Source organism: Schistocerca piceifrons, chromosome X, assembly GCF_021461385.2.
Source record: "Schistocerca piceifrons isolate TAMUIC-IGC-003096 chromosome X, iqSchPice1.1, whole genome shotgun sequence".
Lineage (NCBI taxonomy): Eukaryota > Metazoa > Arthropoda > Insecta > Orthoptera > Acrididae > Schistocerca > Schistocerca piceifrons.
The window spans coordinates 576,752,345-576,770,385 of record NC_060149.1 but is presented as its reverse complement, the minus strand read 5'-3'; positions in this window follow the sequence as shown (position 1 = coordinate 576,770,385).

Here is an 18,041-nt window from a genome sequence, read left to right as displayed (position 1 = left end):
ACGGCCAGTGTAGGAGATCGCTCCCCACACCATGATGCCGGGTGTTGGCCCTGTGTGCCTCGGTCGTATGCAGTCCTGATTGTGGCGCTCACCTGCACGACGCCAAACACGCATACGACCATCATTGGCACCAAGGCAGAAGCGACTCTCATCGCTGAAGACGACACGTCTCCATTCGTCCCTCCATTCACGCCTGTCGCGACACCACTGGAGGCGGGCTGCACGATGTTGGGGCGTGAGCGGAAGACGGCCTAACGGTGTGCGGGACCGTAGCCCAGCTTCATGGAGACGGTTGCGAATGGTCCTCGCCGATACCCCAGGAGCAACAGTGTCCCTAATTTGCTGGGAAGTGGCGGTGCAGTCACCTACGGCACTGCGTAGGATCCTACGGTCTTGGCGTGCATCCGTGCGTCGCTGCGGTCCGGTCCCAGGTCGACGGGCACGTGCACCTTCCGCCGACCACTGGCGACAATATCGATGTACTGTGGAGACCTCACGCCCCACGTGTTGAGCAATTCGGCGGTACGTCCACCCGGCCTCCCGCATGCCCACTATACGCCCTCGCTCAAAGTCCGTCAACTGCACATACGGTTCACGTCCACACTGTCGCGGCATGCTACCAGTGTTAAAGACTGCGATGGAGCTCCGTATGCCACGGCAAACTGGCTGACACTGACGGCGGCGGTGCACAAATGCTGCGCAGCTAGCGCCATTCGACGGCCAACACCGCGGTTCCTGGTGTGTCCGCTGTGCCGTGCGTGTGATCATTGCTTGTACAGCCCTCTCGCAGTGTCCGGAGCAAGTATGGTGGGTCTGACACACCGGTGTCAATGTGTTCTTTTTTCCATTTCCAGGAGTGTATTAATCGAAACTGTTACGGCTCTTAGACTGACAAGCATGTCCTGTAATGTGGTTTATAAGTTTTCTTACTGCATTTCATAGCAGTGAATCTTTTCTTGCTTGCGGAGATGCTATAACACAACCCTTACTACGTAGAAGACTTTTCCCAAACCTAATAACGAAATGCTGGACTTGTTACCGTAGGCTCTATCAACATGTTAGTATTATGGAAAACTTCACTAGGACAATGATCTTATCGCAGAAACACTGTTGAAACCTAACATTTGCAGTCAACGTACATTTCGTGCAAAATAAGACAAATTAGGACTCTTACAGTACGCGCTTTCCTCTCTGGCTCCATTTTTGCGTGGCACATGGCACCTTATGGAGTATGTACATCTCCAAAAAAATTTAGGAATAGACGTCATGATTGCGTGAGTCTCTTATATGCGATAACCGATCTAGACTTCGGATAAGCATTAAAAAAGACGATGAATCAGTATGCAAGCATATACCTAATATTTGTTTGGAAATGTACGTATGTAAACACTTCACTGGTGTGCAATCTTCCATGATATGTATACATTCAACTAAACTATACCTCTGATGTATTCTAATTTTAGGAGTCATACCCAGAAAAGACGTCATGATCATGTGGTCTACACATAAGCTCATATTACTTCCCAGTAGACAAATGCTGTTCTTTGCAGTCTCAGATATACTGACACTAGCAAAGATACTCTGGGAAGATGTTTTATCCCACACTGATTTCTAAATATGATTTGTGTATTATGAATGGACAATCAACAAGATGTAAATCATAGAAAACCACCAAAATATAGACGTCAGTAGAACTGTGAGCAAGCCGGCCGGTGTGGCCGAGCGGTTCTAGGCGCTTCAGTCTGGAACCGCGCGACCGCTACGGTCGCAGGTTCGAATCCTGCCTCGGGCATGGATGTGTGTGATATCCTTAGGTTAGTTAAGATTAAGTAGTTCTAAATTCTAGGGGACTGATGACCTCAGATGTTAAGTCCCATAATGCTCAGAGCCATTTGAACGATTTAGAACTGTGAGCATCACTGTTTGGTAGTTCTTGTGTTGGATTTCCAGTCAAATAATTAAAACTATAGACATAGTTTTATAATTATTTATTGGTCTTGATTGCCTGGAACGTACATGTACATCCACAATACATGCTTGTTAGATCCCACGTCGGTCTGTCTCAGTATCTGTAAACGCATAGGACAAACACTGGAATGCATCTAAGGAAAGCAAGATGATCAGAATGGCCACCAACAACAGACGCATTTTATTGATAATTATTATTCATACTAGTAGCAAAAACCTTCAGTTAAAGACCATGATGATAATACTTCTAGCATATGTGATCTTCTGATCACATCTCCTGAACGTGATTGGACTTGCAGTTCAATTACATTGTTTGGAGGGTGTTGCAATGTGGATATCCCAGAGTGGATGTGATTTTATTCTTTCACTTTAAAGGCACCCAGGATCAAATTATACCAAGAGCATAATTGCTTATTTAAACAATACACCAGTGATAGGCAAGTAATATTGTTCATGGTATATCCACCTGCCTAAAGTCCAGGATAATGTGGGGGTTGGAGCTATTTGCGCAAATTCCAGGATACTGTAGGGGGTTGATCCACCTGCACAAAAATTCTGGGATAATGTCTAGAAATGGATCGACCTGAGCTACGTCCAGAAATATTGATGGACACAATTTTCGGGCGCAACTTTGAACCCTCCCCAGGATGGTGCCTCCCACTGATGGTGACGTCTCCACCCCAACGCCACCTCCGGTACCTCAGCGTCGATGATTGCAGGGAGTGTGGGGCCGCCACATGAACTCGACACTCAAAATAGCGTAACTGAGCTATGTGTGTGATTGCAATGGAATAACATCAACACTTTTTTTTAGTCTGGGCTTTGTCCGTTGACATTTGGAAGAAGTGTAGTTTGTAGATGTTCTGATTGGGATTGAGTCTTATATCACAGTTGTTTGGTAAAAAACATGTGCTATAAGAGCTTCTATACACTTGCGAATTTACGTATTACATATGGAAAAACGGTAAAAAGTAAAAAAGTACCATAAAATCCGGATACTACACGGTCATACAGGTTATTTGTAATTAAAATAGGATGTATTTGAATTTTTTTGTGATATAAGGACTAGATCGAAGTGTCTGGAGATCTTTTGGATACTGTCCTAGAAAGCTACAAGCTTTTCCCAAGGAAGAGGACTATTAGAATCACATCACCATCTGCTAGCAGACTGACAGAGTGATTTGTGCTAAAGGTTGAGAGAGCTTGCAGACCTCCCCTTGGGAAAAGAGACGTAGGGGGTTTGCTGTTAATACAGAGGGAAAGAGGCAAATACATGACGTCATACATGCACTTAGAAATTAAAAAAAACATTATACAGATGGAAAAAGTGGTAGAGAGGGCTGTACGTCATTAATGTAAAGAGTAGATATAGGAGATGGAATAACAACATGAGAGAGAGAGAGAGAGAGAGAGAGAGAGAGAAAGAGAGAGAGGTAACAAAACAAAGTTTTCATACACCCACTAGATCTGTGTGGGTGAGGAAAAGCTAATTGTATTATTATTACAATTATTCTGAATGTTGTGATATTCTCTCCCAATACATGTGAGTTGCAACTCATATGCGTTTGTGACTAAAAATATTCCGATGCAGTGTAAAATGGCTCTGAGTACTATGGGACTTAACTTCTCAGTTCATCCGTCCCCTAGAACTTAGAACTACTTAAGCCTAACCAACCTAAGGACATCACACATACCCATGCTCGAGGCAGGATTCGAACCTGCGACCGTAGCGGTCACGCGGTTCCAGACTGTGGCGCCTAGAGCTGCTCGGCCACCCCGGCCGGCGATGCAGTGTAAAGTGATACATATGCATCACATATTGACGCTGCTACAGATGAATTTTGCTGACAGAGGATAAAAGGTCTCTGTGAACAACATGGGCAGCATACATTTTATGTACATGACCTAGATTATCACCTAATATTATTGCTCACCGTTTGTCTAATTTTGTAATAATTTGTTCTACATTTAATTTTTTTTCTGTTGCTCTCTCTGGCTGTAACAGTTGTGGAATACATACTGCTTTCGGCATATATAAAACTTAGTAATTTTTGAGAACATTTCTCGCGGAGAACAGCGGTCTGGCAAAAAGCACTTTAAAAATGAGCACAAACAGTCACGACAGCAAAAAACATTTATTTTGTTGTAACCGGTTTCGGGCAGCTTTTGACCATCTGCAGACCTCATATCTTAATGGTAACCGGTGGCGGTGAATGCAGTAGCTGTTGTATCTCCACGAACGTCATTTGCTGTTGAGGTCTGAAGATACTCAAAAACTAACCGAAACCAGTTACCACAAAATAAATGCTTTTTGCGCTAATTTTTGAGCTAATTTTTAAAATGTATAAAAATTGTCCGTTTTGAAGAAGAATTAACCCACACTGAAGAGATACGAGCCTGAAGATGCGGTCATCGCAAATACTGCTCATATCTCATCGCTACAGTGCTATCGGTAGGTTATGTCTCTCTCAGCTGAATTTCCACGATCGTTTGATAGTTCCATGTCCGAACCTGCGACCTTCTGTCGCCAGCCTATGGTTTTAATGTTTAACATTTTACCGTCATTGATTATTATTATTATTATTTTAATAAGCCGTAGCTCTCTTGGTCTAAAGTGGATCTCGGTGACTTTCAAGTGAATTTCTTCCATTAGTATGCGTGTGTTGAGAAGCACCATGCGTACAGAAAAAGAATCATATCCACTCTACCTCGGGCCCTAGGGTATCCACGTCTCACCACACACAAAATAATGTAATTGAATTGCAACTTCATTCATATTTAGAAGGTACGACCAGAATATCACACGATTGGAAGTGTTGTAATCATGGTCTTTGCCCGGAGATTTTTGCCATTAGTATGAATAATCATTATCAGTGAAAAGTGTTTGCTGTTGTTGGTCATTCTGATCACATTACTATGCTGATATTTCACTGTTTTGTCTACACATTTTCGAATACTAAGACAGACTGACGTGATCTAATCAGTATCTTCTCGAGAATTAAAGTAAATACTAATGACTTGTTTGGATTTACACACATTCGAAGTAATCAGGACCGATAAACCGTTATAAAATTATGCTCTGCATGACTGTAATTTTGAATATTTAACTTGGAAATCGGTTACACAAACAGTGATACTGATATTCATATTACGGACTGTCTCTTGGTGGAACACAATGTTGTTCTGCTGGATGACCGTCTTTTCGTCGTAAGAAATCGGTAGGGTATGCATATGCATCACAAGAATGCTGTTTTAATAGAGCATTTGTTAATAACTGAAGTGACTGGATGACTGTCTGTTCGCCAAATTAGTGGGGTCGGATGCACGCTATAGGGTCAAGACTGGGAAACATATTTTACTATTTATGCTTACTATGGATGTCAAACGCACCACCTTACCCAGAGGTTTTTTGCTAGTCTTTAAGAATATGTAAAAAAAAATCGAGTGACAGTAATTATGATAACGCAAAGTAGAGGGCTGACTCTACAACACAGAGCTGTATATGTGGAAATGTGTTACAGTTCTACCGCGCAGCACTAGTATCAGTATGATATCGTAAATAAATACCTATCAATACCCATCGAATATATAATCATTATCCCATGCATAAACATATTTAGGATTTACCTGGTATGTTGCGAAAGCCGGCCGGAGTGGCCGTGCGGTTATAGGCGCTACAGTCTGGAACCGCGTGACCGCTACGGTCGCAGGTTCGAATCCTGCCTCGGGCATGGATGTGTGTGATGTCCTTAGGTTAGTTAGGTTTAAGTAGTTCTAAGTTCTAGGGGACTGATGACCACAGTAGTTTAAGTCCCATAGTGCTCAGAGCCATTTGAACCATATGTTGCGAAAGAAAGAGGATTTTCTCGTCAGACTGAGACACTTACGAAGCTGAATTAATTGATGCTGGCTATGATTATCACGAGAGATATATTGTTGCTTTTCCACACCTATCCAGTGTTAACATACATACATACATCTCGGAACGAATGTTAGACAATGCTTGTGCACGGATTCATCGTGCTTTTTAATCCATATCCGACCGCTATGTCACTTATTGATTTATAGGAGGATCATACAGTCATGACGTCGATTTCTAAATTTTTTAGAACAGGCACGTAATCCATATGGTACCTTGTGCCACTGACTAAACCAGAGCTGGGGAGGAAAGCGTCTATCTGTAAATGTCCTAATTTCCTTTATCTTGCACGAAATGTACATTGGCTCCAAATATCAGTTCTCAATAGAGTTTTTGCGAAAGGCGCTTTGTCCAGTTGGAGTTCACGTAATACTAGTAAGTTGATAGTGCCTACCGGTAACAAGTCCAGTATTATGTTATTAGTTTTGGTAAAAGTCTTCTACTTAGTAAGGGGTGTGTTACAGCGTTTCCAGAAGCAACAGAAGATTCATTGACTGAAAGTGTGGCCAACAACTTTATGAACCACAATACAGGATTTTCTCGTCAGTCTGAGACCCGTACCTGGTAGGATGTGGGATATAATTGTCATAGTGCCTATTTTAAAAGTATGTTCCCTAAAGGAAATACTCAGCTTAGTAATGAGAGGACATCATTATATGCGAGGGCTACGTACACTATCCAAATGAATTTCGCATTTATCGCCAAACATTCAAATTTCTCCTCTCGGCAGATTCACGCTCTGAACGCGACCATGATATTAGCTGATTTGTGTTTCGTCTTCAATGAGTGTCGTAGATCGGACATTGTTGGAGCTCTAACGATGTATGAGAACCAGGAGATAACAAGATCCTGTGTGCATGGCAAAACGTCTTTTTTTCGGATGAAACCAGGTTCTGTTTACAGCATCATGATGGTCGCATCCGTGTTTGGCGACATCGCGGTGAACGCACATTGGAAACGTGTATCCGTCATCGCCATACTGGCGTATCACCCAGCGTGATGGTATGGGGTGCCATTGGTTACACGTCTCGGTCACCTCTTGTTCGCATTGACGGCACTTTGAACAGTGGACGCTACATTTCAGATGTGTTACGACCCGTGGCTCTACCCTTCATTCGATTCCTGCGAAACCCTACATTTCAGCAGAATAATGCACGACCACATGTTGCAGGTCCTGTACGGGCCGTTCTGGATAAGAAAATGTTCGACTGCTGCCCTGGCCAGCACATTCTCTAGATGTCTCACCAACTGAAAACGCCTGGCCAATGGTGGCCGACCAACTGGCTCGTCACAAAACGCCAGTCACTACTCTTGATGAACTGTGGTATCGTGTTGAAGCTGCATGGGCAGCTGTACCTGTACACGCCATCCAAGCTCTGTTTGACTCAATGCCCAGGCGTATCAAGGCCGTAACTACGGCCAGATGTGGTTGTTCTGGGTACTGACTTCTCAGGATCTATGCACCGAAATTGCGTGAATATGTAATCACGTGTCAGTTCTAGTATAACATATTTGTTCAATGAATACCCGTTCACCATCTGCATTTCTTCTTGTTGTAGCAATTTTAATGGCCAGTAGTGCAGTATTACAGTATTGCAGTATACCATGAAACGTCCCCTTTGTACATTTATACATGAGTGTGCTTAAACTGACACACAATATTTTTTTGCGCAACGCAATCTGACTTTCAAAAGTCCCTACAAAAGAATGGCCCTGACTAACATTAACCTATACCTTTCACAAATCACTTACCTCACAAAAATCTTCGTTACTCGAACTACTGCAATACAGCGAGCGCCACTACTGCCAGTTAAATAAAAGATTCAAACTACTGAAGGCACTAACAACTGATAGGCATAGTTAGCAAATGAAAGATTTTAATAGAGAACAAACAATGTATTTACCTTAATAGTGTTGAAACATCATAATATACATAGCAGTTCATGACATCCAGTCTTACAAATTTCAAAACTCAGCCATTTCTCTCCCCACATCCACTGCTGCTGGCGGCTCACCTCCAACTGCGCAACGCTACGCGCTGTTCGCATCCAGCTGCCCAACACTACAATGGCAGACAACATTGCAAACTACCCACAGACTGCACACAGCACAGCCAGTCATTTTTCATACAGAGCGCTACGTGGCGTTACCAATAAGAAAACCTAAACAGCCTACTTACATAGCCCCCATGCTCCCCACAAAAAATTTTACAAATTGTTTTGGGCACTGGCCAATAATGATTTGATAAAATTTTTCATAATTACAATAACAAAGATATCAAATGCACACACTTATTAATACAATGTTGGTCAAAAGCTAAAATTTTCTCACAGTACACAAAGAAAGTCCTGATCATTCATCACAGTAGAACTGCCGTTTCTTTTCTCGAAGTCTGAGCAGTAAAAGACAATGCACAAGCAAGTAGTGGATTTCCAAGCAGTCTTGAAGAAGTACTGTTGTCCTTCCAACAGAAAGACAATGCTGACTCTTGACATGCAGACAGGTAATGGGTCACAACAGAGCAAACCCACAGCAGAGTCATTCGAAGTTTTGAAGAATATTGGTAGCTAGGTCATCACAGAGTAGACCCACTGTAGTCCTATTAGAGATTGTGGTATTGCTGGGCCACCAAAGTTGCAGACCCACTGCAGTCCTTGTAGAAATAATGGTATTGATGGATCATCAAAGGTGTAGACCCACTGTAGTCCTTGTAGAGATGGCCAGCAGCCATCTGCTGCGACTGTGCAGGTGCACAATCACCATCGAAGAGTCTTGCAGACAATATAGCAAGTCCATAACCACCACTTGTGCACTCACAAAGTTTTTGGCATTGTCCTTAGAACCAGCAATGCTGTTATCCAGTCCCTTGCTGAATTATTAACACACGTGCAAACACGAACAGTCCCTACTTCTCACATATTGTCCATATACTATGACCAACGGAAACGTGTACAGTGAAATGGAACTTACAAGTTAATAATATGATGAACTGGTGTCAATTACAATTTTAAAACATAAGAATACAATTACAAAGGTACAAAATACATCATTAAAGAACATAACAATACAGATAACTCTGTAGTAGTACAGGATTTACAAAAGAATAGAAATAAACAGATACATCAGTTTTACAGGAATTATGACATAAGTACATACATAAAGATCAGAATAACTTTGAAACATCACCTTCACATATGAGCAACAAAACAGAATAAATAATGTCTAAACATCTTTTCAAAGAAAATAACATATTACCAGAAAAATTCTACAATGTAACTCTCATCAGATAAACACATAAAGACAGGAAGAACACAAATATACAAGAGTACACAAACACATAGCGGAATGACAGAAAGGGAAAGAACAGGTTTTGTTTTACTGCAGTATCTTGCAAACAAAACTTTCTTTACTTCTTGGAGATCTCCCTTCGTTCTTCATTATTTCAAAAAGTGCTATCTATACTTGCTTTCTGTACCTTTTTCGTAAAACTTCTCAATGCATTTCTTCCAATTCATCGCAACTCATTCTCTTATATAGTCTACCCCCTCTTAAGCTAACTTAAATCTACTGAGCTCAGATGCTAAACTAAGGGATGAGGCAATGCAGCAGCATAAAACAATTAATACAAACAGCAATGAAAAAAATGGAAATTGTCAAAGCAAACTGCAGTAAATCTAAATTACCAAGCAATGCAACATTACAACTAATATGAGCGAATGTGCAGCAACAAGAAAAATAAATCAGTAGTAAAACTAGCTTAACAGAGTAATACAAAGTGAAATTTAGTAGCACTATGCCTGGCAAACAGCAGCAGCAAATGTAATAACTTATATCTAAATATGACAAAGCTCAATCAGAACAAATATTACACTAAAGATGGCCATGTCTAATACCTATGTCACATCTTAATACTAGAGTGATGCATCACGATAAGTTACTGTAGCAGACAAGTTACCAAATCGTTAAAAAAATTATTTATGCAGTTCCTGTGAAGGGAAATTTCTATTTCTGCTCTCTTTTCTAAGAAAGTACATCATAAATGTATTCTTTCCTGGGTCTGTAGACAGAAAATTGTGATATTAGTACATCTATTAAATTTTATAATAACCAATGCTGCAGTGCAGCTAGAAACTAGATATTAAACGAAATGAGCAAATATATATAGCCTATATAGAGCAATGCATGAAATGTCATTCACTAGGCAAATGGTGTCTCCAAAGGCAAAAGAATCTCTCAACTAGAAAGACAATAAATGTAAAATGTTTCTCATCATTTCATTAGGCATTTCAGTAAATATCATAAATTAAGAGCTCCACAGTGCAATCATATGTTTTCAAGTTTGAGTGTGTCGTATTTGCGATGCTTTCTACAAAGAAATGTCAATAGCGAGGATAATGCCCTCTTTTTTTTCTCCACCTGTGCCTCTGAAAGGCACACACTAATGGCTCTTTTTTTCAGGCGACTGTCGCGCAGCTGGATGCCAACGACGTCTTACGTGCAGGTGGTCACTTAACTTTTTTACCAAAATATTTACGACAGCAGTTTCCGCTACAGCGATAGTCTCATATAAAAATATTTTCACAGGTTGAGAATATGCGTTACAAATGTGTAGAAAATAAAATCCTATAAATATAACAGAGTCCAAAAAATTTTCGGCGGCATTGTGATACATTCACGCATGTACACACATTTCATAACTCTTAAAGTACAATTCTCGGCTTCCCTATCCACTACTCATTATTCCTTACCTTATTACACATATACATATTTGTCGACACTTCTTCAATATTTCATCATAATAAATACGTAGCATAATCAAATTCCTCATATAGCATCAGCTTATTGATCATAAACATACCGCAACAGCATAATACACATCGTCATCATAACATCATAAAACCTCAACCAAATCTCAAAATCGTTGTAGCTTCCTTCAATAATTTCAAAACCTAAAAAAATTCTCTGCTCATGTCAAAAGTGTCATCTACCTCAAACGTACTTTAAAATCATGCTCCCTTACCAAATACATCATTCAAAGCTCTCATAGTATCACAATGGTTCCGAAAAAATATGAACAGTTCACAAAGTACAGACAAAATACAATTTCATAGGTATGAAGTTATCCAACTGTGTAATTGTGTAAACATGCATCACTGATGTAGTAAAATAAATGTTTGTCTCTCTCAGTTAAATGATCAGATGGCTGTGTAATTTGTGTGTTAGAGAAATATGGTACCGATGTGTAAAGTTGTATAAGCAAATACCATATTAGCTAGGGCTCATTGTGCTTGCCAAACACATGGTACACAAAGTAAGCGTGTACCCCCCTGACAATTAATGTAATTATACCCTCAGGTGTTACAGATTACAGCAATGGAATGAAATGTATCACGGAAAACCTTTGTATCATTGTACTTCAAATATCTTTAAAAAGTAAATGTTTTAAGTACAAAATTAATCACTCAAATACGTGTACTGTAGCGCTAAACTGTGAGTCTTGTTGTAAGATAATCTCTGTGGAAGTGTCGTAGTTATCGTCCTCCGAAAGCTAAGTTCTGCAGAAGTCAACGTACTTACCTCATGATAAACAAAAGTGAAATGCTTTGCATATAGATGTCTTAGTTATTACGCTTATTGCCATGATGAAGAAAGTACTGTGCTGTAATGTATTGTTGTGCTATGGAAAAGGCTGTCTCATTGTAGCTATACCACAAAAGTTACTACTAAAACATGTTTTACTTTCCAGAGTAAGTCAGAAAAACTGTGCAGATATAAAACAGATACACCGCAAAAGCAACAACGTAAATTGTGTCACATATTAGTAGCATCGTGATATAATCGTGTAGCTGTCAAAGAAACCAAATACTAAGTCATCGGTAATCTCACATAAAGTACTTTAAATAAAGAATGTCTTTTCAAGTAAACCAAAATGTTGCATTAAAATCTCATTAACAGTATATGTTCTAAATATGTAAGCCATATATTCGTTACGTAATCGTGCAACTAACAAGGAAGAATGTACAAATAACAATACTGTGTCGTTTGCTCACTATAACAATGCATTCGTAGTTACTTGTCTAAGTTCCCTAGGTTCTTGAATGGATAGTTAACTTTAAAACATAGTTGCATGTTAACAGTCTGTAAGTGTGAGTACCAGTAACGTGAAGTGAAAGATTTTATGGCAAAGACTAAGTTAAAAAACATATTATCTTTCAGTAATTGGTTTTACACGTGAAATATGGTGTAAACCTCTACTCTTCCTAGTATGCAGAGTTTCAGTTTCAATGCAATTATCATGTGGTATACGTCGGTAAGGAATACTGGAATTTATTTCAAGGTTAGCTTATGTTATTTTTCTGAAGCCCAGCCGGCGCACGTGGCTGCCTGCGGTGCGAGTCATTGTCTGTTTCTTTGTTGGCACGCATCGTTATTGGGATTTGGAGACTTAACTTCTACAAATTCACCTTGTCGAGAGGGCCCTGTTCTGTTTGAATCCCGCCAGTTCTGATGCAATTCAGCCCTGTCGTCATGTCGGTAGATTCCACAGTTTCTTTCTTGCCGGTCGTGTGGTGGAGAATTTCTCCCTGAATCGTAACTGCGCGCTGATCTGTTGCGTATGAAGTTATTCTGTCTTCCTTGATAATAACTGTTTTTGTTCCCATATTGTCTGTTTCTATGGTAATCTCTGTCATATTCATTACAACGGAAATGCGATCTTTCTCTGTAACTATTATTACTCTGCCAGTGGTTGTCATATGGGTGGTGCCTGTTTTGGTCACGATTTGCGTTGTAGGAATAGACTTGTCGTGTCCAGTTATTGTTTCTGTCGTCACGGAATTGTGACGGATGTGACCTGTAGTGATTGTTTTCCTGTTTTTGCATCCCACGACTGTCTGTGTCAATTTCTAATTCTTGTAAGAGTCCCTGAAAAGCTTCAATGTCGTCTTTGCAACGTCCTGCCAAAATAATATTTCTTAAATGTTGAGGCAATTTCATTAAGCAAATACGGATGAGTTCTGAAGGGCTGTATGGGTTTGAAAGATATTGATTCTTATGCAACATGTCTTCAAAATATTTGACAAGAGTGGAAAATTCAGATTGTTCAAAGTGTTTCATCATCATGATGCAATGTTTTACTCGGTCTTGTGTAGCTTGAGACCAGTATGCTGATAGGAAGGCATGGTAAAATTCTCCTTCACTGTGACAATCGTGAATGACCGATCGCATTCTTTCAGCTGGTTCATTCTCTAAGTAGCCACACATAAATTCTAATCTGTGCTCTAATGACCAGTTGGGAGGAATACAATGAGAGAATTGATGGAGCCACGCTTGTGGATGAATGTCGTTGCCAGAATTCTTAATTGTTTTAAATTTACGTGTTGTAATGAACAGCTTATAGTCAAAATCATCATGTCGGCGAGTCGCATATCGGTCATTGGTACGTCGTTTCGGCGGGTTCCATTTCAAAATTCGGTGCACCTTGCCAATTTCTTTCATAATTTCCGAAGTGCCCTGAGTTATTATTTTGTGGCTGTTCCGTATTTCTATGTCCCTCTTCCCGTATTGGAGCGCGAGTGTCCTCTGAAATACGTAATTCTTGTATTACCTGTGTCAGCTGATCTAGTACTTCCCGGATTTCTCTTTGGTGTTGCGTATTAATTTGATTCTGATTTTGTTTGAATTTCCTAATTTGTTCGCACTCTTCTGTGTCATTAAAGACTACCGGTTTTGTGTCATTCTGATTATCATCTACCTTCATAGATAAATTATTTAGCTGATCCGAAAGTTCAACTACTTTCTCTGATAATGAACTAATTTCCTCCATGTGCCTTTCTGAACCAATTTTCAGAGTATCTACTGTGTCCTTTAAGGTTTCCTGAGTTTTTGCAAGTTGCGTAACCGAATCGGTAGATGCAACTAAGTCAATTTTAGCTTGCAAGGTCTCATGGTTTTCATGAACAATAGTTAGCAGTTCTTTTATGGCTGCTTCGTGATTCTGTAATAAATTTTCATGACGCAAAAAAGTAGGCTGGAAATGCTCACAAATTTGTGTTTTTACGTCATTACAGACTTTTTGACATTTCGATTCTATTTTATGTAACTCAGTAGTTAAATCTTCACGTGTTTGTTCAAGCGTGGTGTGAAGATTTTGTTCCATTGCGTCTAACTGTTGCGGTGTTTGTCTCTGGTGTTGTTCCATTGTGTCTAACTTTTGAAGATTTTGTTCCATTGTGTCTAACTTTTGAAGCTTTTGCTGTGTTTGTCCCATTTGTTGTATTAATTGTAATAACAATGCACTGGTGTCTGAAACAGGTTCCTCAGTGCTTTTCGGCAGTGAATTTGCACCGGCAACATTCACATTTCGACAAGCAGAAAATGTGTCTTGACTTATTTGAGAAAACGGTGAGGACCCAAAACCTGAATCTACAGTATTTGCGAGATTGTGTCCTGTCCTTTCGGATTCCTGAGGCAAGCTGTTGCCGACCGATCGATCGATAACGCTTCCCTGTTCACTAATTGTTTCACTGCCTACACCATTATTTGCAGCCCGCTCCATTTCCCTATGCACAATTACCAAATTACTACTTTGAACATTAGTTAATTCATTACACGGTGGCGCTAACACACTGCTTTCGTCTTCACTGTCATTTCTCAGTTTACTTTGGAGCCTAGTATTACGTTTTTCACACGCCATTATTGTCACAATATTTCACACGACAACACAGAAAAGCACAATTTGAAGAGCAAAATAAGAAAACACATTAACATAGCATTGAAAATAATATCTAGTTAATCGCAAGCGCAGCTGCGAAATACTTGATGCAAATCTACATGCATGCCACAACTGTTTTACTGTACAGGAATGAAAAACTACAACTACAAAGGAAATTCTCTCTACAATTACGCGCTAGCAATAAACAAAAGCTACACTAACTACACAAACTACAAGAAAAAATCTGAAGATTCCAGTGAGGTATCCTCGGCTAAGGGTCGACATATGAAACGTCCCCTTTGTACATTTATATATGAGTGTGCTTAAACTGACACACAATATTTTTTTGCGCAACGCAGTCTGACTTTCAAAAATCCCTACAAAAGAATGGCCCTGACTAACATTAACTTATACCTTTCACAAATCACTTACCTCACAAAAATCTTCGTTACTCGAACTACTGCAATACAGCGAGAGCCACTACTGCCAGCTAAATAAAAGATTCAAACTACTGAAGGCACTAACTACTGATAGGCATAGTTAGCAAATGAAAGATTTTAATAGAGAACAAACAATGTATTTACCTTAATAGTGTTGAAAAATCATAATATACATAGCAGTTCATGACATCCAGTCTTACAAATTTCAAAACTCCGCCATTTCTCTCCCCACATCCACTACTGCTGGCGGCTCACCTCCAACTGCGCAACACTACGCGCTGTTCGCATCTAGCTGCCCAACACTACAATGGCAGACAACAATGCAAACTAGCCACAGACTGCACACAGCACAGCCAGTCATTTTTCATACAGAGCGCTACGTGGCGTTACCAATAAGAAAACCTAAACAGCCTGCTTACAACCAATACTAGCGCAGTGGTCGCGGTCGATGCTATATTACACACGTCAGTGTTGGAAAGAGGGGTCTACCGTATAGGTGCGTCACTTTTCGCTGGAGATACTGCTCAGCTCTCTAGGTGCGTATTTTGCAGTGCTGTGCTGTTTCTTGTGCACACAGTATGTTTAATTGGAACATCAGAATTTTATTTTTACATCCTAGATTTAGCGTAATATCATTATCATTTCTAACAATGCGGTAATTTTAAAATATTAATTTTGATGTTACACAATTTAGTACTGTAGTGCTGTCTTGGCAAAAGTTTATCTATCACAGTGTGTTACTGTTTTACACATACAGTATTTTCTGTTGGAAACTGGTAAAACTGCAGTGCTTATGAAATTAACATGTTGTGGCGTTATTATTTCCATCAACAGAGAAACATGTCCGTTTCTAGCACATACTCTGTGATCTCGATCTCTCTCTCTCTCTCTCTCTCTCTCTCTCTCTCTCTCACACACACACACACACACACACACACACACACACACACACACGTACATACACACACGCAAACACTAGTAATGTAATGGTGCCTTAACAGTGATAAATTATCAGGCTACTTTTGGACACATGCTGCATTGTGAATAGCTGAGGGCACCATGTCGTCGACCAGGCGGAACGGATTTGTTGATGTGACATCATGACACGACGTGGCATGACGTTGATGTTATGTTGCCATAACGTCATGACGTGATGTAACACAATACGATGTTGACAGTGGCATCGAAAAAACGGTTGAAATGGCTCTGAGTACTGTGGGACTTAACATCTGAGGTCATCAGTCCCCTAGACTTTAGAACTACTTAAACCTAACTAACCTAAGGACATCACACACATCCATGCCCAAGGCAGGAATCGGACCTGCGACCGTAGCGGCCGCGCAGTTCCAGACTGTAGCGCCTAGAACCGCTCGGCCACTCTGGCCGGCACAGTGACATCGAGAGTGGTGGGACGGGATTCGAGTAATTGGACAAAATACGTTAAGTTTTGGGAAAACTCGAAAAAAATGTGGTAAAATACGAAAATTGGAATAAATATGGAGAATTTGGTACATTGTAAAAAGTATGTAAAGTTGTGGAAAATATGGAAGAATGAGAGTACTTACATACCTGGCTGGGTGTGATCTTTGATGGTGCCTTAAATGACAAAAATCAAGTAACATTAATTTTTTTTTAACAAATAGGCCTTGAATGCTGTAATTTAATGTAATTTCAATAACATTAATATGTTATTAATAAATATACACTGCCTGGATCCTCTCCCTATGTTGTACATCTCCAGAGTGAACCCATCCACTCAAGTACCCCAGTTATAATAGAAGCAGGTGGGAAGGATGTATGTGAATCTCATTGTCCATGTTGATGAGGAGGGGAGGGAAGGGAAGGGGTGGGAAGGGAAAGGGAGGGGTCTGAATCCCTCTTGACGACAGGGGATAGAAGTGGGGAGTGAACTTGAATGTAAGTCGCCCAGGTTTGTAATCTTACACCTGAATTCCTTATCAGTGACCTTGAGATAAGATCGTTATCTGGGCCAGAACATGCACTGATAATCTACCAGCCGCGAAGTTTAGAATTTAACCCAGGACATTGATGCCAAGTCTGGCGATCAGGAAATTTCGCCACTACTATCTTTCTTGCCTGTTAGGCTACATACTCGTGGCGAAGAATTCTTAGCCATCAAGCAACCTACAAGTCGAGCGCCAACGCACAAGGGTGCGTTGAAGATGCAGTTCCAGTGCGGCGGCTGAGACGAGTCACGCCACACGGCTATAAGCGCATAGTTGTCAACAAGTAACTCAAGGGAACCTTTACAGAGGCGTGTCTGTAGTCTCTCGGCAACAGCAGCTTCAACTCTGTATAGGCAAAGTTTAGCCATCCTTTTCCCCACTGCTTGCTGCCGTCTGAAGTTCGTGATTGGCTGAAATCGAATCACGTGATATTTTCTGTCGTATTGGACCTGTACGTCATCTGTGTAGCATAAGAAGTACTATGTATTTTCGTAAGTTTTGTATTGAATATGCCACAGTGCTGTTCTTTCACCAGTACTTTTCAAACACAGAAAGGAGGGAAGCATTATAGGCTTCATTCTGAAAAGATATATGCGGTAAGAAGAAGAATCTGGCTGATTAATATCAGCGGAGCAAACTGGCTACCTACAAGAGGAAGATCGATTGTGTGCAGTAAGTACAATTTTCATACATTAACGTAAATTATAAGATTAAGAGTCACCGACGAGTATATTACGTTCCGGTAGCAAAGACGTGCAATGTTTTAACCTGATCAAATTCGCGTTAAAAATTTTTGCATAATGTTGTGAGGTTAAATTCTTGCCGTATTGATGCTTTTATTTGGGGACATACAAGAAATGTGACATATAACTGACCCAAAAAACAGATTATAGCTTCGATCTGTAATAAATGTACAATTCCTGAAGCATGTTTTTCTCATTTATTTACTCCTGTTTAGTATACAATTACAGGAAACAAGGAAGAGAAACGAGATAAGAAAAATATGAGAGACATGCAAACGTAATGGGACTATC